Source organism: Balaenoptera physalus, assembly GCF_965194825.1.
Source record: "Balaenoptera physalus genome assembly, chromosome: 19".
In the NCBI taxonomy this organism is placed as follows: domain Eukaryota; kingdom Metazoa; phylum Chordata; class Mammalia; order Artiodactyla; family Balaenopteridae; genus Balaenoptera; species Balaenoptera physalus.
This window is the reverse complement of record NC_138900.1, coordinates 38,391,571-38,407,616: the sequence shown is the minus strand read 5'-3', so window position 1 is coordinate 38,407,616 and position 16,046 is coordinate 38,391,571. Positions and strand designations below refer to the sequence as shown.

The 16,046-nt window shown below is 45.8% G+C and overlaps 1 long non-coding RNA gene across 1 annotated transcript; it reads left to right on the top strand.

Annotated features, from left to right (window-relative positions):
• Nucleotides 1–263: 263 nt before the first annotated feature.
• On the top strand, nt 264–15,780 carry LOC309648990. The gene is made up of 2 exons (XR_014256897.1): nt 264–11,871; nt 12,198–15,780. It is a non-coding gene; the product is annotated as an uncharacterized lncRNA (long non-coding RNA).
• The last annotated feature ends 266 nt before the right edge of the window (nt 15,781–16,046 follow it).

Genomic DNA, 16,046 nt, shown 5'->3' with positions numbered 1-16,046 from the left:
AAAGAAATAGGGAGTGTGTGTGTGTGCATATGTGTGTGTGTGTGTGTGAGTGTTTCTATGTGTCTATGTATGTGTATGTATGCATGTATATATGTGTGTGCATGTGTGTATGTGTATGTATGCATGTGTATACGTGTGTATGTATATGTATGTATGTGTGGGTGTTTCTCTGTGTGCATGTGTGTACGTGTATGTATGCATGTATATATGTGTGTGCATGTGTGTATGTGTGTGTATTTGTGTGTGTGTGAGTATTTTGTGTGTGTGTGTGTGTGTGTGTGTGTGTGTGTGTGTGTTGAGGAAACCAAGGGCTGGAGACCAGGTCGTGTGTGTGTGTGTGTGTGTGTGTGTGTGTGTGTGTGTGTGATGTGTAGGGGGCTGGGAATGGTGGTCAGGAAAGGTCATGTTTGAAGCAGGACTTGAAGAACGTGAGTGTATGAGCCGTTCCAATACCTGGGGGAAGAACACTCAGGGAGAGGGAGTGAGGCACAAGGGTGCTGAGGCACGGCACGCTCGGAGGAGACAGAAGGAAAGACCTCCGCGCCCTTGGTCCACCTTCTGCCACGGGTCCTGGGGGCAGAGCAGTCCCTACACTCCCTCGCCCATCACAGCACCCTCTCCCCAGGGCGGGCCTCGCTCCCCTCTGCGCCCCTGGTGAACCTTCACCCTACAATTACCATCCTCTGCCCAGGGCTATTTCCTGCAGACTTGTAAATAGAACCTCTTTCAGCTCCACACACATTATGGTTTGTCTAAAACGGTGTCAAAGGAGCCAATTTTCCTGAACGGGGACCATTGACGAGAGGTGAAGTTTACAGAGGGTCCCCGCAGGACCTGGGCCTGCGGAGTCGAAAACAAGGACCCAGGGGTGACGCAACCACCTGGCAAAGCCAGCTTGAACGCTTGAACAGAGGGGCAGACCTCGGGCATCTCTAGGGTGGATTTCCTTGGGGACGTGGAAATAAATAAGATGGTTAGGGCACAACCTGACCAGCTTTATCAGGGAGGAGCCCCAGCTCGGGCTCCGGGAGTCAGAGGGCCTCGGTGCTGGGCCTGGCCTCTCTGCTATCTTTCCCTCTCCATGGATCTGCTTACCTTTTGTGAGCAGACGCCAATGAACTTGACTAGCCCGCTGTGACAAGTTGCAGCCATCTTGCAGAAGGGAAGGAGGTTTATGATTGAGAGAGGAAAGAAGCATGAGGAAAGGGGAGATGGTTCTAAGGACTCTCCTCCACTCTCACGTAGCCCTTAGTGACCGCCCAGGAGGCTGCAGGTCCACGTGATGGCTGCAAGTTGAGAAACAGCACCCGCTCTGGGCACAAGCAGTCCACAGGCACGGGGCTTGGTTGAGTAGAAGACAGCTGGACTGGGGTCCTCCTGTGAAGTGAGGGTGATGGTCTCCATCCTACACATGAAGAAACTGAAGCCCAGAGATGTCACACATTTAATGCTCAAAGTCACACATTTGATAAGTGGCAGAAGTAGGATTTGAACCCAAGCCCGTCTCATCCCAAAGCCTGTGAGTCTTCCACACTTCTGGACGTCTCCCCGTCCTGACCCTGCTCTGCCTTAGCAAGTCCTGGGCACAGCCCTCTGAGCAGGAACCTCTACCGACCATGACCTTCCCGCGGCCCCAGAGGAGTGTCCCGTGCCAGCTCTGCAGCTGCTGCCCTTTCCAGGGCCTGAACCCTACAAGGCAGATGCTGCCCGCTTTGGCCCAGGTTCCTGTCTTACTTAGGCTTCTATGAATAAAGGTTCAGAGAGCATTTTAGGAACCAAAACCACCTAGTAATCTTCCCTGACTTTAAAACAAAACAAAACAAAACAAAAAGAACAGATGTGCAAGGAACATCCTAGCTAGAAAAGTACACTCACTTGGTTTATATAAAGATGACCCAGGAAACAGAGGTCCAGGATGGGGTTCTGGACCCAGATTTACCTCGAAGTCATTTGACTTCTCTGAGCCTCAGTTTCATCATTTACCAAATGAGAAAGGTGTTAGTATCTACCCTGTTCATATCCCACGTGAGAAACAGGATAAGGTGGTTAAGAACACAGGTTTTAGGATCAAACACGCCTGGATCTGAACACTCAGTCTCACCGTTTCTAGCTGTGTGATCTCTGGCATCTTGTTAGTCCCCCCCCCCCCCCCCGACCCAGTCTTAGTTTCCTTAGTTGCAAAGTGGAATTAACAATCCTTGCCCTGCCTCTCTTTCAGAATGAGTGTGAGAATCCTGAGAAGCAGCGGAGTGTAATGTATCAAAGGGTTTCTTTCTCTCCCTGGGGATTTTTAGTTGTTAAAAGATATATATATATAGATAGATAAGTAGATAGATAGATAGATATAGATATATATTCACACACACATATATATGTATATATACATATATATATTAAAATCATGATTTACATACAAAAAAGGGAACATGTATCAAAGATTTTATTTAACTCATTAATTAATGAGGCAACAAGCAAGATGTTACAACTGTTCAAAGGAGAACTCAAAGAACCCACATATATAGGCAATCGAGATAGCAGGAAATGAATTTACAAATAGATGCAAAAATAATCTATCCACATGGCATTAATCAATTGCATTCCAACCAAACAAAATTCATTTGCATTCCTATGGACGAGAAGCGTTTGAATTATTATTAGTTCTCTACAACTTTCGGAGATGTAAAATAGCTTAAAGACTAAGAAATGTGGAAATAATCCCGAAGGATGGACTAGACAGAAGACACAACAATTTTTTTTCTGCTCATTTCAAAGCATTTCACAAATTTTCCTGACACGGTTCTGGTGCCCTCCCCACCTCCCTCCAAAATAGAGAGCAAAAAAACATGTGTTGCTTGAGCCACTGGAATCATGGTGGCAGAAAAGTTTCATGTTAGGCATCAACTTCAATTAATCAGTAGCAGCTGCCTGGAGAGCTCTTTGGAGGAGATTTGGAGGCTGCTCACCATGGGAGAGAATGGGTCTGGCCTGAGGGTGAGTGGTGCTCAGAACTCTCCCACAAACTCCCCTCTGTGTATCTGCTCTGCTCTTTCTCCTTCCAGCTGGCTGGACTAAAAAGGTCCCTGGTGTGACATTGAGAGTCAATTACTGCAAAGGACAGAGCCACGAGAAGGAAGGTGCCTGAGTCTCTGGATTGCAGGAGAACCTCCCAGTCAGGATACCGGACACAAGTGAGAAATAGACCTCTTTCTTCATTAAACCACTGAGATTCTGTGGTTTCTTCACCTGTCTGGATTTGAAATCTTACTTACTTGCTGTGTGATCTTGGAAAAGTGACTTCATTTCTCTGAACCCTGGATTCCTCAAATGCACAAAATGGGGATTATGATATAACCATCACAAGTGAGGCGGGAGAATCAAATAAGAAAATGTATATGGCAAGAGCCCATGCCCCCTTTCAGAAGGACACTTAAAATCAAAAGCATCTTTTCTCCTGGACTGCACAGACAGACCTCTTTACAGTCGATATGATATTCTCTATAAGAGAAGCCAGGGTCAAGCAGGAGCAGAAAGAGAGAAATGAAATGCTTCTTAGCACAATAAGGGTGGGGGGTAAGGATGGCAATAGTTCCCAGTGGGCAGCAGCAAAGCCACGCTAATGGGAGAAATGGTCCCTCCTCCACTTAGGAGCAAACTGAACCAACTCCAAAGGAGATGAATGCCCGCTGTGATGGTTTGTATCATTCTCGCAGGTGATCTAGAAAGAACATTGGTACATGTCTCTTGGATGCAGAGACTGAAGTGGAATTCACCCTCACTCATGGAACTTGACCCCATCCCTAGCTCCCTTTTGGGGTTTGCAATGGCTGAGAGTCCTCAAAAGGGGTCTGTTAGGGACACAGAAAGCATGGAGCCTCTTTCCCTTTGTCTTGTTAGAAGCAGAGTGTCTTGAGGACAGACAAGAAAATGCCCGCATATGGAGAGATGTGGAATGTTAGGAAATGTTTTTAAAAGAGAGAAAGTATTCAGGGGGAGAAAGAAAATCCACGGTGTGGGGTGGGAGAAGAAGTAGGGAACCATCCCAGTGAAGTCTGAGTTTGCAAGGATCTTCACAGAACAAGGGAATGACCATGAGAGTTACCATTCCCAACCTTTATTTCTGCCACCTTGTCCTTTCTGAGAAGTAGCTGACCCTTCATTAAGAAACTCCACTGTTAACGACTAATAAGTGAATTTAATAAAGTTGCAGGGTACAGAATCAATATACAAAAATCAGTTGTATTTCTATACATTAATAACTAGCAGAAAAAGAAATTAAGAAAATGATCCTGCTTACAATTGCATCAAAAAGAATAAAATACATAGGAATAAATCTAACCGAGAAGCTAAAAGACTTGTATACTGAACACTATAAGACATTGATGAAAGAAATTGAAGAAGACACAAATAAATGAATCCATGCTCGTGGATTGGAAGAATTAATATTGTTAAAATATCCATACTACTCAAAGCCATCTACAGATTCAGTACAATCCTTATTAAGATTCCAACGGCATTTTTCACAGAAATAGAACAAACAATCCTAACATGTATATGGAACCACGGAAAACCCCAAATAGCCAAAGCAATCTGGAGAAAGAAGAACAGAGGCAGAGGCATCACACATCCTGATTTCCAACTATATTACAAAGCTATATTAATCAAAACCATATGGTATTGGCATAAAAACAAACACACCGATCAATGGAACAGACTAGAGAGCCCCAAATAAACCCATGCATGTATGGTCAACTAATTTATGACAAAGGAGCCAAGAAAAAAAAAAAAAAAAAAAGGAAACTCCAGGTGTTTGCACTGTAGTCTCAAGCCCTTGGTTTGGCAGAAACTGATGAGGCAGTGGTGGCCAGAGGAAGTGGCCACCATCTCTGCTTCTCTTCTTTTGGGGGCGCTTGCAGAGATGATGCTGGGGAGGAATCCACCCCTCTTGGATGAAAATGTGTAGTCACCACTTGTTGTCAGCAGCCAAGTGACACTCATGCCCCAACAGCAGGCAGACAAGACCTTGAGGTGTGGGAGAGCAAGACCAAATTCCCTGATCTCCACCCTGACATTGCTCAGGACCCCACCCCCCACCCCGGCCTCTTCTGAGTTACACAGACATGAATGGGCCTGATACATCATGGTGGGTGATGGCACATGTATGCAGTTGTATATGTCCAAGGGCTGGCACAGCCGTGCAATTAACAAGTGGCAGGACATCATTTCTCCCAAATGTGAGCACAGGGTGCTTGTATAGAAGCATAATATCTAGAGCCAGGGAGATGCTGGCTTTGCACTGATCAGACCCCACTGGGATGCTGGATTGTCCTCAGCACCGTCACTAGCATGGTTACCTTCATCATGGTCAACATCATCGCCATCATTATCAACATTATTATTCATTACTACACTCTCAGCACCTAGAACAGAGTGAATATAAGTGTTGAAGAATGAGTAAGAGGATGCATAAATGAGAAAAGGGAAGAGCTAATGGCTCTGGCAGACATAAACATGTAGGTGTCTTATTTCCAGATAAGAACTAAACTGAGCCTGGTGCCCGGGGCCCTGGGACCAGTTGCTTCTGGTACCAAGTGACAGGAAGTGTGTACTGAACATACTCAGCCCCAGAATTGAGCTCTGAACTCCCAATGAATGCTGCTTCTTTGCGAGAAAATATTGGTTAAAATATGCAACCCCTGCCTACTTCCAGGTGCATCCCCTTAATGTCCTGTGGGAGTGACCGTGAACTTCCAGTACCCCCTGGTGTTTTCCTGAGTCACCTGTCTTACAGGCCTCCAGATGAGATGTTTGTTTCTCAAGTGAATGGAACCGTCAAGGCAGAAAGTAGAGTCTCTCTCCTCCAAACTGCATGGCCACCCACAGACACCAGGACACTCATCACTCCTGTGAACAGGTTTACAGCCAGAGACTGCTTCTTGGCATGGAAGCTCAGCAGCTCCAAACACATTTATCATCTTGTCGACCTCCCTGGCTGTTGGGAAGAATTTGAGAACTATGACTTTTTAAATTTAAACATTCAGAATGCCTCACTATTAAACTTGGGACACTTTGAAGTGGAAATGTACTTGGCACTCAGAGTGATCTTTTACATAGATGGCTCTGAAAACTTGTACTCCAGCCACCAAGACATGCCATGTTTTCTATCAGCCTTGCTTGCTGGTTGTAACCAGTCTCTGTAGAGACTCTGTCTTCTCCCTTGTATGAGTTGCTGGGAGAAGCATGGGATTTGGAATGACCTGGATTGGGATTTGAGTCCTACAGCTGAAATTTTTTAGCTGTTTGACTTTGAGCAAGTTTCTCAAACTTTCTGTGCCAGAGTTCTTTGTTGTGTAAAAAGGAGATCACAAAAATTGTAACCCCTATCTAACTAAGTGTATCAGTCAAGACAGGCTAGGTCATGCTGCATAACAAACAACTTCAAAATTTCAGTACTTTAACACAAGAAAGATGCATTTGCTCACTCATCTACATGTCTATCCCACTGGCACAGAGTTCTGGTCTATGTCCTTTTCATTCACCTAGGCTTGTAAAGGTACCACTGTCTGGAATATCACTGGTCATCGTGACAGGGTGAAGGGAAAGTGGAGAATTGTGAATTACCTCTGAAATGCTTCTACCCAGAAGCAACACATTCACTGATCTGGGCAAGTCACAAAGCCACACCTGAATTTAAGGGGAGAAGAAAGTGCAATTCCTCTGTGTCTGGAAGGGGAGGGAAACTGGAAATTTTGTCCTGCAGGACTAATATCTACCATGCCAAAGTTGGAAGGAGAGCATGTGTGAGAATCCCTTGGATTGTGGAAGACTCAAGACTGTAAAGAGTTTTCACATTCATTAGTATTTTCAGAATATTCTGGCCACTGGGATGACCACCTTATAACTAAGTGACACACTTTCCAATGCCAGGTCTACTTTTGTGGTTACACTCACATTGGTGTCAAGAAGTACAACTATAATCATTGACGGCTAAGGAGAACAGGAACAGAGATAAACTTAACATGAAAAGTTACATTAGTGCCAAATGAGAACCAATTGGCAAATGTATTGCGGAATGCTTCCAGAACGCAAAAGAGCATTGGTGTAGCAGTCAGCACCATATTCTTATTTCAGGTGATGATTTGGTTTTGGTAAGACAATGTTACTCTTCGTCTTAAATATTTATATTTTAAAATTTGAATGTTAATATTTTAAAATGTGGATATTACTACTTTTTAGCTAAGTTCATATTTAATTTATCAATGTGTTTGCATTGTATAGCTGTATAAGGGCTATAAGCTAGTTTTATATTTGTAATTTGCAGAGGACACTTGATGACTGTTTTGTCACTCAGCATTTGAACACTCTTCTGATGATGGTCAAACCCCCATCTTATGAATCAAGTCCACCATAAAAATGGAGAAGCTGAAAATGCCAGCAATTTGCTTTCCCAGCCTCACTTGCAGCTAGGGAACAATCACATGACCTGGGTCCACCAAACAGATGTGCTCTCACCAGAGTTTGAGCAGAAGCTTGTGATGGGAAAAAAGGAGACCACGTGGAACCCTTTCAGAGGAGGTTGGTGGCGGTGGTAGTGGCTACACCTGGGGTGCAGCACGGGTGGTGTCTGCAGAGAGCTCTTGACATCTATGCCAGCAGGGGCCCCACCCCAAGCTCTGTAGGACCAGTTCTGCCATTTGATTTGAAGTTATGGCATCTCCATCCTTGTTCTCTGGTCTTAAAGGAGAGGCTATTAGCCACTCTGCAGTCTTTCATTAATATATATTTTGCTCGTATTAGCCACCATAGTTTTCTGTTGTTTGCAACATACCTATAAAAATCAGAGTGCTATTAAAATATTAAAATAAAAATAGTTTGTGTAGAACCTCAGCATCCACAAGAAGCACGCCCCCCTCCTTGAAAGGATTGGATATATAACTTAAATATAAGCGTTAACCTAGTGGGTCTCTTTTTAAAATGGAAAGATGGAGGATGCGACGGGGAAGGAACCTGCAGGGTCCCACAGTGGATGAGTAACAGAGTCTAGACGGGGACACAGATTCCTTGCCTTCAGTCCCCAAGTGTCTTCAAATGAAGTAGCCCAGCTGGGGCAGGGCTGGCCTTCTCTGGGCCTGTGGCAGGTGGGGAGGGCAGGAGACATGAATGGGAGCTGATAATGGAACCTGGTGAAACGTCTGCACCCCAGTAACTGCCCCTCTGAGCATCCTGGCAAGGGCCACCCCACGACTGGTCACCAGGATTCCTGACATGGGCCCAAGAGCAAGCAGGGGGTGTGAAGCAGCAGCCGTTGGCCCCGGAGCCACCAGACAATCGCCCCGCAGTCCACAGCCCTCCTGTAAACAAGCTGCTGTGCCTGAGAGAACAGGATAATAGCAGCCCCTGCCATCCTGCCCTCTCTCCGTGTCGGGGAAGGTCTGCAATTACTGTCTTAACTGACTCAGATATGACTGGCAGAGGGTAGACATTTCCTGAAGCTGTATACAATTTTTGCAAGCTGCTTCCTCCTCCCTCTTCTAGGGCTGGGGGTTCAGGCTCCCTCCCTCCAGCCCCACCCCTCAAACTTCTCCTGCAAGGCCAATGGTGAGGCGTGCCCCAGAGAACCGAAACACAGAAACTTCCTCGCCCAGAACTCACATCCACAGCTGTGGACCAAGGCTTGGAGGTGGGTTGGGGGAGGGACAGTGCAGAAAGGTCTCTGTCTAATGGTCCCTGCCCAGACCTTCACTGTGCCTGGAATTTCTCCATCAAAGAGCCAGTCCTTTGGCAAAGCATGGCTCTCATAAAGTACCTGCTAGACAATGTTTATCTCTTCAGGACACCAAAAGGACTTCAGAGGAAGTCAATGGTTCAGATGCCTGAAACAGAGCATATTCAGAAGTAGATAAATCCTGGAGAGGGTGTGGAGAAAAGGGAACACTTCTACACTGTTGGTGCGAATGTAAATTGGTGCACCCACTATGGAGGACAGTATGGAGGTTCCTTAAAAGACTAAAAATAGAGCTACCCTTTGATCCAGCAATCCCGCCCCTGGGCATATATCTGGAGGAAACTATAATTTGAAAAGATACATGCACCCCAATGTTCATAGCGGCACTATTTACAATAGCCAAGACATGGAAGCAACCAAAATGTCCATCAACAGATGAATGGTTAAAGAAGATGTGGTACATATATACAGTGGAATATTACTCAGCCATAAAAAAAGAATGAAATAATGCCATTTGCAGCAACATGGATGGACCTAGAGATTATCATACTAAGTGAAGTAAGTCAGACAGAGAAAGACAAATATCATATAATATCACTTATATGTGGAATCTTAAAAAATGATACGAATGAACTTACTTACAAAACAGAAATAGACTCAGACATAGAAAACAAGCTTATGGTTACCAAAAGGGATGGGGGTGGGATAAATTAGGAGTTTGGGATTAACATATACACACCACTATATATAAAGTTTAGATAACCAACAAGGACCTACTATGTAGCACAGGGAGCTATATTCAATATCTTGTAATAACGTATAAGGGAAAAGAATCTGAGAAAAGAATATAAATGTATGTATAACTGAATCACTTTGCTGTACATATAAACCTAAACCTAACACAACATTGTAAATCAACTACACTTCAATTAAAAAAAAAACAAAGTAGATCTGCCCAGGCCTGAGCTGAGTGACAGGGGCTAAGTGGTCTGGATAGGTCAGACCTGAGTCTCTGAAACGAGATTTGGTGCCCACCACTCACTGTCAGTCCTGGAGGCTCAGAAACGAGTATTAGGAAGTCACCACAGAATGAGGAGAGAAACTGGGAAGTAGAAAGAAAAGGAGTCAAGGAGACTTTGGGGCTTTAGAGAAATTTACTGATAGTGCCTGAACCGGACCAAGTATTAGCCACCAAATCTCTTTGTGCCTTAGTTTTCTCATCTGTAAAATGGGGATGATAATTCCACCAATCAAGACAAGCTAGGTTATCTTGCAGTAACAAACAACCCCGAAGCTCAGTGGCTGTCAACAACACAGGTGTGTTTCTCACTCACACTACAAGTCCACTGTGAGTCGTCGAGGAGTTTCTGCTCATTGTGTTCAGAGCAGCTACCAACCCAAATGTTGCTGGTTGATAACAGGAGGGGAAAAGAATGATTGAGATCTTGAACCAGCAATTGTGCTCTGGCCTGTAAATAACACAGGTCTCTCCTGTTCACACTCATTGCCCAGAAACAGTCCCCTGATCCATCCAATTATCGGAAGTGCAGTCCACGTGTTCTGGAGAGAGAGAGCCAGAAATACTCCGTGAACAGCATTAATGCCTACCACAATAATCATAGAACATACTTCTAGGGTTGTTGAGAGAATGAAAGGGATTCAATTTGTAATAAGTTCTGCGTAAGTATAGGCTGTTCACATTATAATAATAATGATGATGGTGATGTTTATTAGTAGTAAGAATATTAAAATAGGACCCGAGTAAACCATCAATGAAAGAATAATCACTGTTCTAAACTCCTATTAAAATGATATTAGAGAGTTTGATGTCATGTCAAGAAGAGCCAAATCCTGGGTCTGCCACTAATTTGCTGTGTGATCTTAGGAAATATGCTCTTTGTCTGAGCTTCCAATTCCTCTTTTGTGCAAAAGGGTTGGTTCTTGGGCTCATTATTCAGGAATGAGCTTGGGGGTAGGTAGGGGTAGATGTAAGTAAAAGGAGTCCAGAGCCTGGCTTGGGCTCACGCTCACTAGCTTGGGTGACATGTACCCCTTGATGCTGAGCTCAGGAAAATCCTTGACATCGGAGCTGTCTGTATCAGGGTTATGAATCTCAATCCGTAAATTATGGGTGACAGTGGCTTCTTAAAGAGGAAATGAATTGTTGCAACACAATCCAGCCATGTTGTATTGATATGATTAGGTAGTTATCCATGGAGTGCAGTAATTTGCTTTGATTTTTAAGTATCCGTTAGCAGCCAAGTCCTAATGAGGCGGCTCTAAATTGATTAGATACTCTAAGATACAGCACGGTTCACAGATTGTTTCAGAAAACTGTCAAGATCCCGAGACTGGCATTTCATTGGATTTAATGATTGCTGGAGAAGGTGTGCATCCCAGCCAGATACAATCACATTTGTCAACATGATCCTTTTAAGCACAATTCAATTAAAGTGTTATTCTCTAATTTTATTAGAACCTGAGCCCAGAGCTAATGCAAACTCCCGATATTGCGTCAGGAGGGGAGTGTGCACAATTTAATTTCCCTAATTGGAGTTTAGTGATCTAACACGCTTTTCATATCTTAATTCTTGGGATAATCTCCGGTTTTTGCACCTGCTACAATTCCTTTAATGGAAATGAGGAATCAGATGCAATGGTTACGCCTGGCATGGAATCACCGGGTCACATCTGCCTCATTGAAGCGAATTTGCACATCTGGATCCTTTGCTTTTACCTGATCCTTTCCCACTGATCTTGGCCTTGACTTTGATAAGGAGCATCTCTAACCTGGATATGATCAGCTTTTCCAGCCAGGCTGACAATCTTAGAATGAAGGTGGTGGAAAGAATGTGGGCTAGTTTTGGATCTCAGCTCCATCAGGCATCCATCCATGCAGCTGATCAATATTTTGTGGGTTCCTACTATGTGCTGGGCACTGTGTTAGGTGCTGAGGGTACAAGCGTGAGCAAATCAGACATGGCCTCTGACATCATAGAACTTAGAGCCTGCTGGGGAGAGGGTCATAAATAGTAATCACACGAATATCAAAACAATCGTTATTGTAATAAAAGATGTGAAGGGAAGGAATGATGTAAGAAAGACCTCGTCCCACTCCAGGCTTACTTGTAGTGAGGGTCTCTAAAAAGGTCCTGTGGGGCTTCCCTGGTGGTGCAGTGGTTGGGGGTCTGCCTGCCAGTGCAGGGGACACGGGTTCGAGCCCTGGTCTGGGAAGATCCCACATGCCGCAGAGCGACTGGGCCCGTGAGCCATGATTGCTGAGCCTGCGCGTCTGGAGCCCGTGCTCCGCAGCAGGAGAGGCCGCGATAGTGAGAGGCCCGCGCACCGCGATGAAGAGTGGCCCCCGCTTGCCGCAACTGGAGAAAGCCCTCGCGCAGAAACGAAGACCCAACACAGCCATAAAATAAATAAATTAAAAAGAAAAATGCAAACCTTTAAAAAAAAATTTAAAAAGGTCCTGTGGCCTGAAGATCCTGGATGAGAACCAAGGGAAGTGCCATGTAGCCTTCGTGCCGGACCCTCTCTCTGGCTGCAGTGCCCCTCTCCCTGCCCCAAACAAGTCCCAGCCTTCAGGGTTTGGGTGGAGCCCCAAGTGGGAAGAAGCTTGGAACATTTGTGAAGCTAAGAGTTGGCTGTTCAGTTTAAATGACGTAGAAAGGGTCAAGGAATTAGGTTAGAGAGGTAGCTGGGGGCCAGATCCCATAGGATCTTACGGGTCTCAGTTGACATCTGTTGTCCTACTGCCCCAGTATGGGCGATAAATTACAAGGCCACCCACTTACAAGTCAAAATGGGGAGGGGTGTTTTATTGCTAACATTGTCTAGAATTGCTGGTGCATGGTGCTAATAAAAAAAGATTAATAATAGGAAAAATAGCTACAATGTATTGAGTTCTATGTGCTCATCTCTTCTATACATTATCATTTGGTGCTTTCAATGGCCGTAGGGGGGCACTGTGACAGTGTCCCTTCTACAGATGGGAAAATTGGGGCTCAGAGAGGTAAGTACTTAGCAAGGTCATCAGCTAGTACATAGCAGAGCAGGATTTAAACCTTGCCCAGCTGACCCAGAACCACCAGAGTGAATTGCTTGATGTCATAAGCCTTCTCCTCACCCCCAATCCTGAATCCTGTTAAAAAAAGGGGAGGTGCCAGAGCCTCACCAGGCCACATTGGATGTCCAGAGCCCTGTGGACCCTGCGCAAACTCTCCTCAGCTCTAGATCGGCATAGCAAGTCCAACTCCAGCCAGGATTCAAAGGCAGGACACCCAGGGCCTGCCTCATTCCTGCCACTGTCACTTCTGGGACCTGGCCTGGTTACATCAGCTTTTGTTGGACTCTGGGGGGAAATAACACCCCAGCAGCGATCACAGCTAGATGACAGGCAAGGATGCTCCTTGCTGGTTAGAAATGGCTTCCCATGGCACTCAGAACCAAACCTCAAATTGTTTCCATGTTTCCACAAAACTCTGGAAAATCCGGCCTCTGATCTATCACCAACCCCTCTTCTAATACTTTTGCCTTCATGTGCTCCCGCCACTCTGACCTTCTATCTGCTCCTCTATTTCCTCTCAGTGTCTTTGAACTTTCCAAACCCTCTGTCTAGAACATTCTCCATCTAGAACATTCTCCCCCGAGATCCTCTTTCAAATGTGAGCTCAGATATCACCTCTCAAACAGGCTTTCCCTGACCAGCCAGTGAAAAGTATCCCTCCATCCTTGGTCCTATCCATCTATTCTATTTTTCTTACAGCATTTATCACTATCTAAAATTATCTGACGTATATACTTATTTGCTTATTTATTATCTCTCTCCCCTGACTAGAATGCGGTTCCATTCAGGCAGTCCTAGTCTGTCTTATTTACTATGTCCTTCACCTACTATGGTGCCTGGTGGATAGAAGACTATTGATAAATATTTTTTGGATGGATGGATGGATAGGTGGATACGTGGATGGATGAATGTATGGAGAGATGGATAGGTGGATAGGTAGATGGATAGGTGGATGGAGAAGGTCCTCAAGCCAAACAAAGCCATATGCAAGTTGATGTTTTAAGGCAGCAAAACCAAAAAGCAGGTGCGACAGTAAAGGAACACAGTACTTCCTAGGAGGCTGAAGAAGCAGACACCACAAGCCTTCAAGGGAGGTAAAGCTCGTAGAGACAGGTAATCCATGCACTTCTGACTTAGGGCCAGAATTGCCCATCAATTCCTGCCCTGCCAGAAGTTGGCAGTCCTTCTTTCTCTGATTCCTGCCCAGGTGCCCTCCATGATATGAAGCCCCTTGAGTGAGGCTCTGCTTCTTGCTGCCCATGGACCCCAAATGGAACAAGCAGCTCTGGGCTCTGTGGCATTTGTCCCAATCTCAGGACATCTTCTTCCTGGTTATCTTATTTAAGTGTTTTGATAATGTGGGAAGTGGGCAGTCAGCCCCTTTGGACAGATGAGAAAACTGAGGCCAAAAAAAAAGTTAAGGGGCTTGTCAAGGTCACACTGGGAGTTGCTGGCTTTCCCAGCACCAGCCTCCAAGGCCTGGGTCTAGGAGTTTCAACTCCTCATCACCTCCTCCAGTTTGTCACTGACAAGGGTCCCCCCATAATAACTCAACTCCCCCCTCTGCCTCCAGAGGTAAGACTTGCTAGCCTGAGTCTGTCAGAACAATTTGGATTTGGATTAAAAACAAGGAACTTCTGTCCCAAGCCACCTAATGGGAAGAGAGTAAAGAGAGGAGAAGAAATCCTTCAGAGACAGAAGGCAGGTGAGAAACATTTTTCTGGGAGTAATCAGCAAAAACTAACACTTGCCTAGGTATTTCTCTGTGCCAGACAATGTGCTAAGTACTTTACATGAATTAACTCATTTTCATTCTCCCAAAAACCCTAGGAGGTTGGGGATGCGGGAGTATTACAGGCAGATGAAGTATCCGGGGCACAGAGAGGTTAAGTAACCTGTGCAAGGTCACACAGCTGATAAGTGGTAGAGATGGGGTTTGAACCCATAAGGCTGCCTGGCTTTAGAATTTTTGCTCTTAACATGCATTAACTCATTCCAGCTTCCAAACACTCCTGTAATGGGGTACTATTCGCACTTGCATTGTGGGGATAGTAAAACTGAGATTCAGGGAGGAAACGTGATTTACCCAGTGTTTAAGCCTTGTGAGTGGCAAGCTGACAGGCTAGTTCTATTTGGGTCCAGGCCAGACAGTGCCTCCCCAGGATGGAGGCAGGAGATGATAGATACTGATGGTAACTAACACTGAATGTGTACTTAAAATGTGTCAGCCACTGTTCTAAGTGCTTTACAGGAATTAACACAGGTAATCCTTACATGAACCCTATGAAAGAGGTATAGCTTACCCCCATTGTACAGATCAGGAAACTGAGGCCCAGAGAGATTAGGCAGTTTGCCCAGGATCACACAGCTGGTAAGTAATGCAATCTGGCTCCAGAGTCCTTCTGCTTTTCTGCCTTATCTCCTAGACAAATGCCCTCTTTAGGCCTGAGGAGCAGTGAACAGCACTCAAAATTCGCATCTAGGTATGGGGAAAGGTATCTGGGGAAACACTGGCCTCGCTGACTCTGAACAGCGCCAGATGATAGCTGATGTAGCCCGGATCAGGGGTTGGGAGGCACCCTCAGCTGGGACAGTGAAGACCCAAGAATAAGATGTTCAAGTTTGAGGTTCCCCCAGGGGCTGGGTTCACTAATGGAAACTCACAGGATGTGCCCATAAAAGATGTGATGGGGGGCTTCCCTGTTGGCGCAGTGGTTGGGAGTCTGCCTGCCGGTGCGGGGGGCGCGGGTTCGGGCCCTGGTCTGGGAGGGTCCCGCGTGCCGCGGAGCGGCTGGGCCCGTGGGCCGCAATTGCTGGGCCTGCGCGTCTGGGGCCTGTGCTCCGCGGCGGGAGGGGCCGCGGTGGTGGGGGGCCCGCGCACTGCGATGGGGGGTGGCCCCGGCTTGCTGCAGCTGGGGGGGGGCCCTCGCGCGGAGGCGAGGACCCAACACAGCCATAAATACATACATAAATAAATAAATAATTCCCATTTAAAAAAAAAAAAAAAAAAAAAAGATGTGATGGGGCAGGTGGGCACCTTGCTTTGCTCTGCCCAGGAGTGATCTTACTGTCAGAAATGATTAGGGGTCAAGTTTGTCTGTGAGCCAGCTTGGGGGCCAAGGCGGTGGGGGGTGAGTGGGAAGATGAGAGGGGCCTATTAAAACAGAAAGAGGGGCTTCCCTGGTGGCGCAGTGGTTAAGAATCTGCCTGTCAATGCAGGGGACATGGGTTCGATCCCTGGTCCGGGAA